The sequence below is a fragment of the Vombatus ursinus genome, unplaced genomic scaffold (genome assembly GCF_900497805.2).
Source record: "Vombatus ursinus unplaced genomic scaffold, bare-nosed wombat genome assembly UNPS02014864.1, whole genome shotgun sequence".
Lineage (NCBI taxonomy): Eukaryota > Metazoa > Chordata > Mammalia > Diprotodontia > Vombatidae > Vombatus > Vombatus ursinus.
In genome coordinates, this window is record NW_020954642.1 from 8,410,499 (window position 1) to 8,422,374 (window position 11,876).

The 11,876-nt window shown below is 39.9% G+C and overlaps 1 pseudogene; it reads right to left on the reverse strand.

The window, feature by feature from the left end:
• Positions 1 to 10,537: 10,537 nt before the first annotated feature.
• Positions 10,538 to 11,610, reverse strand: LOC114027921 (annotated as a pseudogene).
• Between the last annotated feature and the right edge of the window lie 266 nt (positions 11,611 to 11,876).

Consider the following 11,876-nt stretch of genomic DNA (forward strand, 5'->3'; position numbering starts at 1 on the left):
ATCTGATGGTAAACTATTCCTTGCTCTCCCAGTTTGCTTATACTATCAGCATTTATAGCTAAATCATGAACCCATTTTGACTTTATTTTGGTATATGGTGTGAGATTTTGGTCTATGCCTAGTTTCTGCCATACTCTTTTCCAGTTTTCCCAGTAGTTTCTTTTTTCAAAGAGTGGGTTCTTATCCCAGAAGGTAAGGTCTTTGGGTTTATCAAATAATAGATTACTATAGTCATTGACTACTGTGTCTTCTGTATTTAACCTATTCCACTGATCCACCACTCTATTTCTTAGCCAGTACCAAGCAGTTTTGATGATTGCTGCTTTATAATACAATTTAAGATCTGGAATGGCTAGGCCACCTTCCCCTGCCTTTCTTTTCATTAGTTCTCTTGATATTCTGGACCTTTTGTTCTTCCCAATGAATCTTGTTATTATTTTTTATAACTCTATAAAATAATTTTTGGTAGTTTGATTGGTATAGCACTGAAAAAATAAATTAGCTTAGGTAGAATTGTCATTTTTATTATATTAGCTCAGCCTATCCATGAGCAGCTGATGTTTTCCAATTATTTAGATCTGACTTTATTTGCATGAAAAGTGTTTTGTAATTATGATCATAGAGTTCCTGGGTTTGTTTCGGGAAGTAGACTCCTAAATATTTTATAATGTTTACAGTAAGTTTAAATGGAATTTCTCTTTCTGTCTCTTGCTGTTGGGCTTTGTTGGTAATATATAGAAATGCCAATGACTTATGTGGGTTTATTTTATAGCCTGCAACTTTGCTGAAGTTGTTTATTATTTCCAGTAGTTTTTTACTTGATTCTCTGGGATTCTCTAAGTATATCATCATGTCATCTGCAAAGAATGATAGCTTTGATTCTTCTTCGCCTATTCTAATACCTTCAACGTCTTTTTCTTCTCTTATTGCTAAAGCTAACGCTTCCAGTACAATGTTGAATAACAGTGGTGATGATGGACATCCTTGTTTCACACCTGATCTTATTGGAAATGCTTCTAGCTTGTCCCCATTACATATTATGCTTGCTGAAGGTTTTAGATAGATGTTATTTATTATTTTAAGGAAGACTCCATTTATGCCTATGCTCTCTAGTGTTTTTAATAGAAATGGGTGTTGTATTTTGTCAAAAGCTTTTTCTACATCTATTGATATGATCATGTGGTTTCTGTTAGTTTTGATGTTGATATGATGAATTATGCTGATAGTTTTCCTTATATTGAACCAGCCCTGCATTCCTAGTATAAATCCTACCTGGTCATAGTGTATTATTCTTGTGATAAGTTGCTGTGATCTATTTGCTAACATTTTGTTTAAAATTTTTCCATCTATATTCATTAGAGAAATTGTTCTATAATTTTCTTTCTCTGTTTTGACTCTTCCTGGTTTAGGTATCAGCACCATATTTGTATCATAAAAAGAATTTGTTAAGACTCCTTCTTCATCCATTTTACCAAATTGTCTATAAAGTGTTGGAATTAATTGTTCTTTAAATGTTTGATAGAATTCTCATGTAAATCCATCTGGCCCTGGAGATTTTTTCCTAGGGAGTTTATCATGGCATGTTCAATTTCTTTTTTCTGAGAGGGGGCTATTTAAGTATTTTACTTCCTCTTCTATTAATGTCAGTAATTAATATTTTATAATATGTATCCATTTCACTAAGATTGTCAAATTTGTTGGCATATAGTTGGGCAAAATAATTCCTAATTGCCGTGTTAATTTCCTCTTCCTTGGTGGTAGCTTCACCCTTTTCATTCTTAATACTAGTACTTTGGTTTTCTTTTTCCTTTTTTTAATTAGATTAACCAAAGGTTTATCTATTTTACTGTTTTTTTCATAAAACCAGCTCAGTTTTATTTATTAGTTCAATAGTTCTCTTAATTTCAATTTTATTAATTTTTCCTTTGGTTTTCAAGATTTCTAATTTGGTGTTTAATTGAGAAATTTTAATTTGTTCTTTTTCTAGTTTTTTTAAGTTGTATTCCCAATTCTTTGATCTCCACTTTTTCTATTTTATTTATGTAAGCATTTAGAGATATAAAACTTCCCCTAAGAACTGCTTTTGCTGCATCCCATAAGTTTTGATATGTTGTCTCATTATTGTCATTATCTTGAATGAAATTATTGATTGTTTCTATGATTTGTTCTTTGACCCAATCATTTTTAGTAGTTCATTATTTAGTTTCTAATTATTTTTAAGTCTATCTTTCCATGGCCCTTTATTCCTTATAATTTTTATCGCATCATGATCTGAAAAGGGTGCATTTAATATTTCTGACTTTCTGCATTGGATTGTGAGGTTTTTATGACCTAGTACATGGTCAGTTTTTCTGTATGTGCCATGTACCACCGAGAAAAAAGTACATTCCTTTCTATCCCCATTCAGTTTTCTCCAGAGGTCTATCATAACTAATTTTCTAATGTTCTATTCACCTCCTTAATTTCTTTCTTGTTTATTTTGTGGTTAGATTTATCTAGTTCAGAGAGGGGGAGGTTGAGGTCCCCCACTAGTATAGTTTTGCTGTCTATTTCTTCCTGTAACTCCCTGAACTTCTCCTCTAAGTATTTGGATGCTATGCCATTTGGTGCATATGTTCAGTAATGATATTACTTCATTGTCTATAGTGCCTTTTATCAGGATGTAGTTTCTTTTCTTATCTCTTTTGATAAGATCTAATTTTCCTTTTGCTTTGTCTGAGATCAGGATTGCTACCCCTGCTTTTTTTACTTCAGCTGAAGCATAATATATTTTGCTCCAGCCTTTTACCTTTACTCTATATGTGTCGCTCTTTTTCAAATGTGTTTCCTGTAAACAACATATTGAAGGATTATGATTTTTAATCCATTCTGCTATACACTTCCATTTTATGGGAGAGTTCATCCAATTCACATTCACAGTTATGATTACTATCTGTGTCTTTTTCTCCATCCTTGTTTCCCCTGTTTATGCTTTTCTTTCTCCTTTCTCCTTTCCCCCACCCCTAGTGTTTTGCTTTTGACCACTACCTCCTTCAGTCCCACCTCCCTTCTATTATCCCTTTCCCTTTTCTTCCCCTTTACCCTTACTGCTTTTTCCCTGCTTTTTATCCCCCCTCCCTTTTCTTTCCCCTTTTGCCTCCTACTGCCTATAGTGCAAGTTAGATTTCTATACCTAACTGATTATGTTATTCCCTTCTTGAGCCAAATCTGATAAGAGTAAGGTTCAAACAATGCTCATCCCCCTCCCTTCTTTACCTCTGCTTTAATAGGTTTTTGTGTCTTTTCCTGTAATGTAATTTACTCTTGTCTGCCTCCTCCTTTCTCAGTACATTTTCTTAGCTCAGACTAATCCACTTACTTGGATCCATTTAACCCATTTGATTAGTTTTTTTTTTATCATTACATCAAAGTCAACTGATATCCACGCCCTTTATGTATACTCCTTTAACATGGTATAATAACAATACAGTTCTCAAGAGTTGCAAGTGTCTTCTTCCCTTGTACAGATGTAAATATTTTGCCCTTATTAACAACATATTGTATTGTTCTGTCCCATTTACCTTTTTATGTCTCTCTTGAATCTTGTACTTGAAGATCAAATTTTTTGTTGAACTCTGGTCTTTTTATCAGGAAGGTTTAGAAGTCCCCTATTTCATTAAATATCCATCACCTTTCCTGAAAAATCATGCTCATTTTCACTGGGTAGTTAATCCTTGGCTCATTCCAAGCTCCTTTGCCTTAAGGAATATTATGTTCCACACCCTATGGTCTTTTAATGTACAGGCTGCATGGTCCCATGTAATCCTGACTGTGGTTCCATGATATTTAAATTGTTTCTTTCTGGCTGCTTGCAGCAATTTCTCTTTACTCTGGTAATTTTAGAATTTAGCTATTATATTCCTTGGTGTTTTCAATTTGGGATCTCCTTCAGGCAAGGAGCGGTGGATTCTTTCTATAGTTATTTTGCCTTCCAGTTCTAGGACTTCAGAGCAGTTTTCCTTTATGATTTCCTGAAGGATATTGTCCAGGCTCTTTTTTTCATCATGACTTTCAGGTAGGCCTATAATTTTTAAGTTGTCTCTCCTGGATCGATTTTCCAGGTCAGTTCTTTTACCCATGAGGTATTTTACATTTTCATCTATTTTTTTCATTTTTTTTGTTTCTGTTTGACTGATTCTTGCTCTCTCATAGTCATTAGTTTTCATTTGTTCAATTCTAATTTTTAACGTATTGCTTTCTTCTGTTAGATTTTGTACTTTCTTCTCTAATTGGTCAATTGTATTTTTAAGGGATTTGTTTTCTTCAGTGTACTTTTTTTTTCCAGTTGGCCAATTGCACTTTTTAAGGACTCCTCTACCTCTCTCATTTGACTTTTAAAATCTGTCTTGAGCTCTTCCAAAGAGGCTTTTGGGACTTCAGATCAGTTCATATTCCCGTTTGATGTTGCAGATGTGGGTCTGATGACCATGTTGTCCTCTTCAGAATTTCTGTCTTGATCTTCACTCTTCTCATAATATGAATCTATCGTACGTTTCTTTTTACTCATGGTGTTTCTTTATTCCCTGGCCTTTAAAGAGATTATGCTCTCCTGCTAGGGAGCAGAGGGCACTGACCCAAGCTTCTTGTGTTGGGAGCCTAGGTCTTGGTCACCGGTTTTGTGCGCTGAGGCCTCTTATGTTGGCAATTGGAGGCTGTAGGGTTCTGACAACTTACCTGGTGTTGGGCTGGAATCCACAAGGCTGGGACTTTCAGGCAAATCTAGCTTGCCTGCATTTCCTTTCCTTTAGCTTTGTTCAGCTCCTTTTTTATGGGTGCTGCCAGGTGTTTATCTGCCTGGGACCCCTTGCAGTACTGCCTCCCTTAGTTCTGTTGAGGACTGGGAGACTCCTTTGCTGGCGGTTTTCTGAGCTGGTTTCCACTGGTTCCCCAGCCATCACTGAGGCACTTGGAGGTCCAGCTGTTGGTGTTTGCCTGCTTGACCACCTGTGCCTCAGGATCTCCTCCTGGATGGCAGTTGGAGGCTGTAGGGTTCTGACAGCTTACTTGGTATTAGACTGGAATCAACAAGGTAGGGACTTTCAAGCAAATCTAGGTTGCCTGCTTTTCCTTTCCTTTAGCTTTGTTCAGCTCCTTTTCTATGGCTGCTGCCAGGTGTTTATCTGCCTGAGGCCCCTGGCAGTGCTGCCTCCCTTAGTTCTGTTGAGGCACTGGGAGATTCCTTCGCTGTAGAATGCCAAGGCACCTGGTGGTTTCCTGAGCTGGTTTCCACTGGTTCCCCCACTCAGGGGCACTCAGAGGTCCAGCTGTTGGCATTTGCCTGCTGGACCACCTGGGCTTCGGGATCTTCCCCCTGGTTGGCAGTTGGAGGCTGTAGTGTTCTGACAGCTTACCTGGTGTTGGGTTGGAATCAACAAGGCTGGAATTTTCAGCAAACTCTAGGTTGCTTTCTTCAGCTCCTTTCCGACAAATGCTGCAAGATGCTTATCTGCCTGGGGCCCTTTGTAGTGCTGCTTCCCTTATTTTTGCTGAGGCACTAGGAAACCTGTTTGCTGTAGAATGCCGAGGCACCAGAATCTCCTCCTGGTGTGCTAAAGTGGGTCTTTCAACTAGCTGGCTGGGCGACTCCCGGTTCCGTACTGCTCCCCTTCCCAGAGAGTAAGAGGGGCCTTTCCTGTTAATCCCTCTAACTATCTGGGCTGCTCTGCACCCTGTCTTTCTTCTGGTTCAGCTGTTCCAGGGTTTTTTCTGGAGTGATATTTTCTGGGTTTTCAAAGGTTAATAGGGGAGTGTGAGAGTGATTATGTTTTTACTCAAACATCTTGGCTCCCAGAAGCAGAAGTCCAAAATGTACATTTTAAACAACAACAAAAAAAGTCCATACAAAACTATAACTTTTTAAATTGGGAGAGGGAACTATGGAAAAGGAATTTGGAAAAAGTTGCATCGAAAGTAAAAACAGATGAAACACCCCTTATACACAGATGCATAAATATGGCAGGTACAATTTTCCTTGAGTTCCTTGTTGAACTTTGGTCCATAAAATAAACAAGTTAAAACAGTTTTTTTTAAAGGCAATGTATCCATCTTTGCATTATGGTCTGCTCAGGGCACCAGCAGCTTCAGTATATCTTTCAGCTGTTTATTAAAATGGGGATTGGGAGATGCTGTTTATAATTTGACTCCATCATATTTACATGCAAGGAAAGGGCTGAGTTTGCAAGCACATAGCCAGAGAAGAGAGTAGGCTCACCCGTGCCTTGTTTGTACTGAAAACTACTTCTTGTGAACAAGAAGCATCCTCTCCCATCTGATACCCAGTGTCAGGGTCCAAAAAAATGCATTGGCAAAGTAGGCATTTATTATAGCGAAATGATAAATCATTTGCTCCTACGAATTACAAGACTGCTACAAGGAGTTACTAAGGATAGGGGAACCAACATGGATTCAAGGTCTTGATGCATTTGTTTTATAGCTCTCTTTGAACCCAAGGACAATCCAGTAAGAATAGTTAGCTAGAAGAGGGTTAAAGGCAAGGAGAGGGTTGCTCTCTTGGCCTTTAGAGTAGGAAGTTTTAAACAACTGTGCACTGAGGTCCTGCTTAGAAGGTCAAGGCAGGCCAAGGCTTCTTCCTTGGCCTGCTGCCTAACTACAGCAAGATCTGATGAAGTCTTTTGTTTTTCCATCTTCTCTGTGTATCAGTCACCTAGCCCTGCCTCAGTGAGGTTAACCAAAATACTAAAAAAAAAAAACCCAAGACCTCCTGAAGTCTTATGGCCTCAGAAACAAGGACACAATTCAGATGAAGGATAAATAAAGGACATGAATCAGGCATTAGGATGAAGGAAGGAAGCCTACTGAGAGCCATCCTCCCTGCTTTCCTCATTCACGTTAGTACTTTTCTGGTACCCAGAGGGGGAGGGATTGATTATAGGATCAAAAGTCAGGACCATTATGATTTTAATACTAAAATTCTAGGAAGAGAGGAATTGGAAAACTAACAGGTGGATCCAAGCCTACCCAATAGTCTCTTCTCATCCAAAAAAAGCAGATTGAGAGCAGGTAGGGGATACTTAAGCATCTGGAAGAAATCCAGACCAACATCTTGGCAGTATGCTCAAGTTCTAAAATCTAAGCAGAGTGTGCTCCCACTGCCTAGAGCCCTTACATTGAACTGATAATATGAAGGAGAGTTATCAGGAAAGCTTTGCATACAGACACAACTCAAATTCAAAACAGACTTTAGAGCTTTGTTGTGTCCTATGGGGATTTCAAAGATGAACAGCCAGAGCAGAGAAGTATACTTTGAGGCAGTTCTTTAAAGCCTGAAATGGCAGACAGTGTGACAGGAAGTATATCAGGTTTCCAGGAACCATTTGAGTCCTGGTGCTAGGTCAAATAATACTGTAAACAGATGAGAATGAACTTTGAGAGTTAAGAAGCAGGATCCCTTTCAACTTGGCCCTATCACCTCTCCCTAGAACAATCCATTTGAAGCTAAATAGACCCTTTCCCATCTGTCCAAACTTCTTGCACAGACACAGGTACACTAGGCCAACTTTACAAATGCTTGTCCTGGAGCCCAGATGTTGGGCTACACATGAAATACCCCCAAACCATACCCTCCCATACTCCCCCCCCACTCCAAGGATGAAGACAGGCATCTGTCCCACAGTGGCACATTAACATACCCTTATTCTTCCCTTTAATTCCTAGTATACAACGCCACATACACCAAGAGACCCCATTGAGAGAAAGACAATGGTTGAGATGGATTAGACTCATTCCCATTCCCACAGGGGAATGAGGGTAATAGAAGACAGGCCCCAAATTAGATGGTAAAGATGAAAGCAGGGATTTCACTGGTGTCTTAGTACTTTGGTTGAGTGGGTTCATGGGTAACTAGTCATCACCTCTTCTCCCACGAATTAGGACAGAATGGCCGACCTGCCCAAGAATCCTAAAGATTATGGATAAAATAGAGATATCTTAGCCCAGCCCCTTTCAACACAACTCAATTCAGTGTTGTTGCAAGGCCATGCACTGAAATGAATTTGCCAGGTATTGTGCCTCCACTAAACCAGAACTCCCAAGTTTAATACCATTAGACACAGGTCTTATTCCTGGATTCTACTGATGTGCATATGCCCTGAAAAGAACCACTGTTTCTTGCCTCCTTTTGGTCTTCTAAGTCCATCTAGGGTACACCACATCACCTAGAAACCTGTTGGAACCTCCTAAGGACCTGTCACCTGTTCCCCATGAAACTAGAAGAATCTGAAGACAAAACATGGGCAAATGTTTGTGAGCAGTATGACTAGTGTTCACCTCAGGTGAATTTTGGCAGGGAGTAAGTATGGCTCTGTCAGTGACAAGACTGAGTGAGTACCAGAGATTACGGGTATGAAGAGAGATAGAAGAGTTGGTTGGTACCTTAAGAAGTAACTGGCTTAATAATTAACAGTTCACTGCTCTTAGAGAAAATTCTGGAAGCCACAGCCTCTGTTAGTCGATGACTAGACAACAAAGTGCTGAAGAAGGCAGGAACTCATTGCTACAGATTATCCTCTACCAATTTGAAAGAAACTGAGAAAGCTCTCAAACATACAAAGGCCTGCCTAGCCAAAACCACTCTATCTGTCCTTAGCACTGAGAAAATTCCAAAGGAAGAGGAGTCAGAGAGAGGAGAAGCCATCTACTTTTATTCAACAATGCCCTGCCAGTTCTCAAAGGAAATCGATAAGCTCAATGATCTATACTCTTCCCTGTTCATAACCTGGTCCTAGAAAAAGAAGAAGAGGGGGTCCAAATGATAGAAGATCTCTTTCCAATTAATCCGTGTTGACTGGCAAATGCAAGTCCATCTATCTATGATATAACTGCCTTGGGGTTTCTACATAGAAATCATTTTTTGAGGGTACTTTGAGAACAGAGTGACTGATCTTGCTCAAGAAGCCCCAAAGAAGTGAAAATATCTTAACCCAGCCTCTTATAACACAATTCAATCCAGTCTTTAACACCAGATGAAGGTAAGTTCTTGCATCAGTCATTCTGGGCACCCGGAGTTGCTCCCTTTCACCTCTACAGAGATTTCAGGATTCTTAACTCCTTTTCTTTCCCCATAGGACTTCATAAGACAGCATATAGAGCCTTAAAGATTTTCTCTTGGGGGCAAAGATATCAAGAAGATGGGCTTAGCATCTTTTGCACATTGGGGTATATTCAATACCCACCAACCATCCATGATGATGAGAACAATTTGCAGGAAAAAAAAAAAAGCACCAGTAAGTCCAGAGAGTCAGTGGCTTATCCTGCCCTTCAATACTAAACAAACAGGATGAAGAGGTGGGGGCACAGGGTTTGGGGGGTAGGGACAGAAAGGTTCAGGATTGAGTGAGACCACCTAAAGAAATGAGGAAATCAGAGAGGTTTTAAAAACAAGATGCCAAGTCTTATTTCAGAGAGGAACCTAAGATTACTTTGGGCCTAAGATTACTATACCCTTGGTTCTCTTCACCATGTTTTGTTTGTTGTTTTATTTGGCATACTTATCAATCTGTCAATAAAGCAACTGCAGATTGGGATGTAGAAGAAAGGAGTTGATCATCATTGCATCTGTCTTATACCCCACCTTCCAGAATGAGCCTCTGCCTCAACATACTTTGCCTTTTCTTTTGCCTTTGGGCATGAAGAGGAAAGGAACACGACCCTCCAATAGCACCTACCTAAAGGAATAGCAGCAGGCAAGTATCCCTTCAGTCCTAGAATCCAAGAGTCAAGACTACTTTTCATGTTTTGTCTTCAGATTGAATTACTACATCCCAATGCCAAATTCTTCAGGCAACATTTGAAACCATTGTCATATTTCTTTGGTTTGGGACAGCCCATGGGAAACTGGAAATAAAATACCTGGGCAGCTAAAAGGAGCTATTAAATGACTAGTCAAGAAGGGTAAATTTTAGGATCCAGTCATTTCTCCTTTTACTGCCTATCTTATGTGCTGACCACAGGGTGCAACAGTCCAAGAATATGGATATCTGTTAACAGCCCAAAGTGGGTGCTCCCTGGAAATGCATTAGGCCCAGAAGAAGCTGAAGCTGAACATTACTGGTGAAAAAAGTGGGCCTCCTTAATCACAAAAATCAGGCATCAAATAATTGCACAATAATGTAAGAAAAATAATTTGCAAACAAAAACAGCAAAGATACAAAGGAAAGACAAGTATAAAGATCAAGGATTCTAAGTTCCCCAGCAAACAAAGGATATGAGGAAGTGAGTTGGCTCAAGAATATAAAGAAAGGAGAAGATTTTGGGTTTTATTAAAATTGTATTGTAAAAAACAGGGGACAGAGAAAGACAGAAAGATGAGAGAGAGACAGAGAGAGACAGAGAGAGAGAGAGAGTTCCTAAATACATGTTTCAGCTGTTCAAGATGGGAGTGGAACAAGCAGAAAAATAGGGGCAGTAACTTAGTCCTGGGCCTGTGGCCTCTATACTGCACACCCCACTAGGAAGAATTCCTGTTCTCCACCTTTTGCCTTTAAGGAGCCTTCAACTTCATAGTGTGTGGGGACATCCCATTCTCTGCTTTCAGTACTCCATTTTCATGGTAACCAGATTCCCTTTTAATTAGGTTGGCTGGAAGTATGGGTGCAAGCATCACTCTGTTCTTGGCACTCTTCTTGTTCTAGTATCCCTGCCACATCATCCAGGCCTGGGAGGCACACACCAACAGCAGCACACACAGCCTGAAGAGTAAGGTATTGAAGTTGTTTTCTCCATATCAAAAGTTTGATTTTCCATACTAGCCAGTGGAAAACTAATGGCCAGTACAGTGAGGGTGAGGGTAAAGATGTGGTGACCACAAACACCACTGTCCAAGCATTAAATAGCTTCTCATTGTTCTCAATTGCAAAGTATAAAAGCCGTGCCATGTGGAAGAGAAACTCTATCATGCACTGCAGTAGCAGCACGATCAGGCCCCGGTGAGTCAGGTTTAAGAGGTATGCTCCAGCTATGCGAACCAAATACAGACAGACTACAGCTGATGCGGAATCTCCTCCTTCTGCACCTTCTGGAAGTACAGCTACAGAAGGGCATGTTGCCAGTATGCCAGCTGGCAAATGTACAAAAACTTCACCTGTAAGGGGAGAGACACATGAGGGGAGTTTCCCCAGAGGCTTCTTGGATTTGTTAAGTATCATTCAAACACAACCACATACAAGCACCAGACCAAGGAGGTGAGATGAAAGGCTACCAGCTGTCCAGATTCATTGAACTTGCTGTCTTTAACCTTGGAGAAATGAAGTTGCCTGATGATTTTATCCAAGATGTACTCGTACCATGGCATTCAGGATGATGGTAATGAAGATGTAAAGCAAGATTGTGACCAGATCCTTCAGCCCACAGTGGTATTGAAATGTTTGCTTTCTAATGAGGGTATATTAATATTATACTAAAGTAAAATAAATAGGAAGGCAGTCTTGGCCATGACCTCGACATAACCCCAATGAGGACGCAAAGCACCAGGCAAAAGTGGATATCCACATGGTTGTGAATGACGAATTCCTGGCTGAAGAGTGGGTAATTTTTCATCCTCCAGTGGAAAACCATGACAGTGGGTACAGGGAAGCCACCACCAGGGCCTGCACCCTTCCTTCTACTCCCTAGGTAGGGAGCTACTCAAACTTCTCAAGCTCCTGGGTCCCACAGGCCTTTTCTCAAGGTCATATAGCCTTAATTGGGGAGGGAAGGAACAGAGGGAGCCCAGGGCCCTCTCTCTCTCCACTAACCACACATTCTTTCTAACATGCAGATTCCATAAAAGCTTTGACAGGTACTGAGTTAATCCATTTTAAAGACACTCACATTTTCAACTA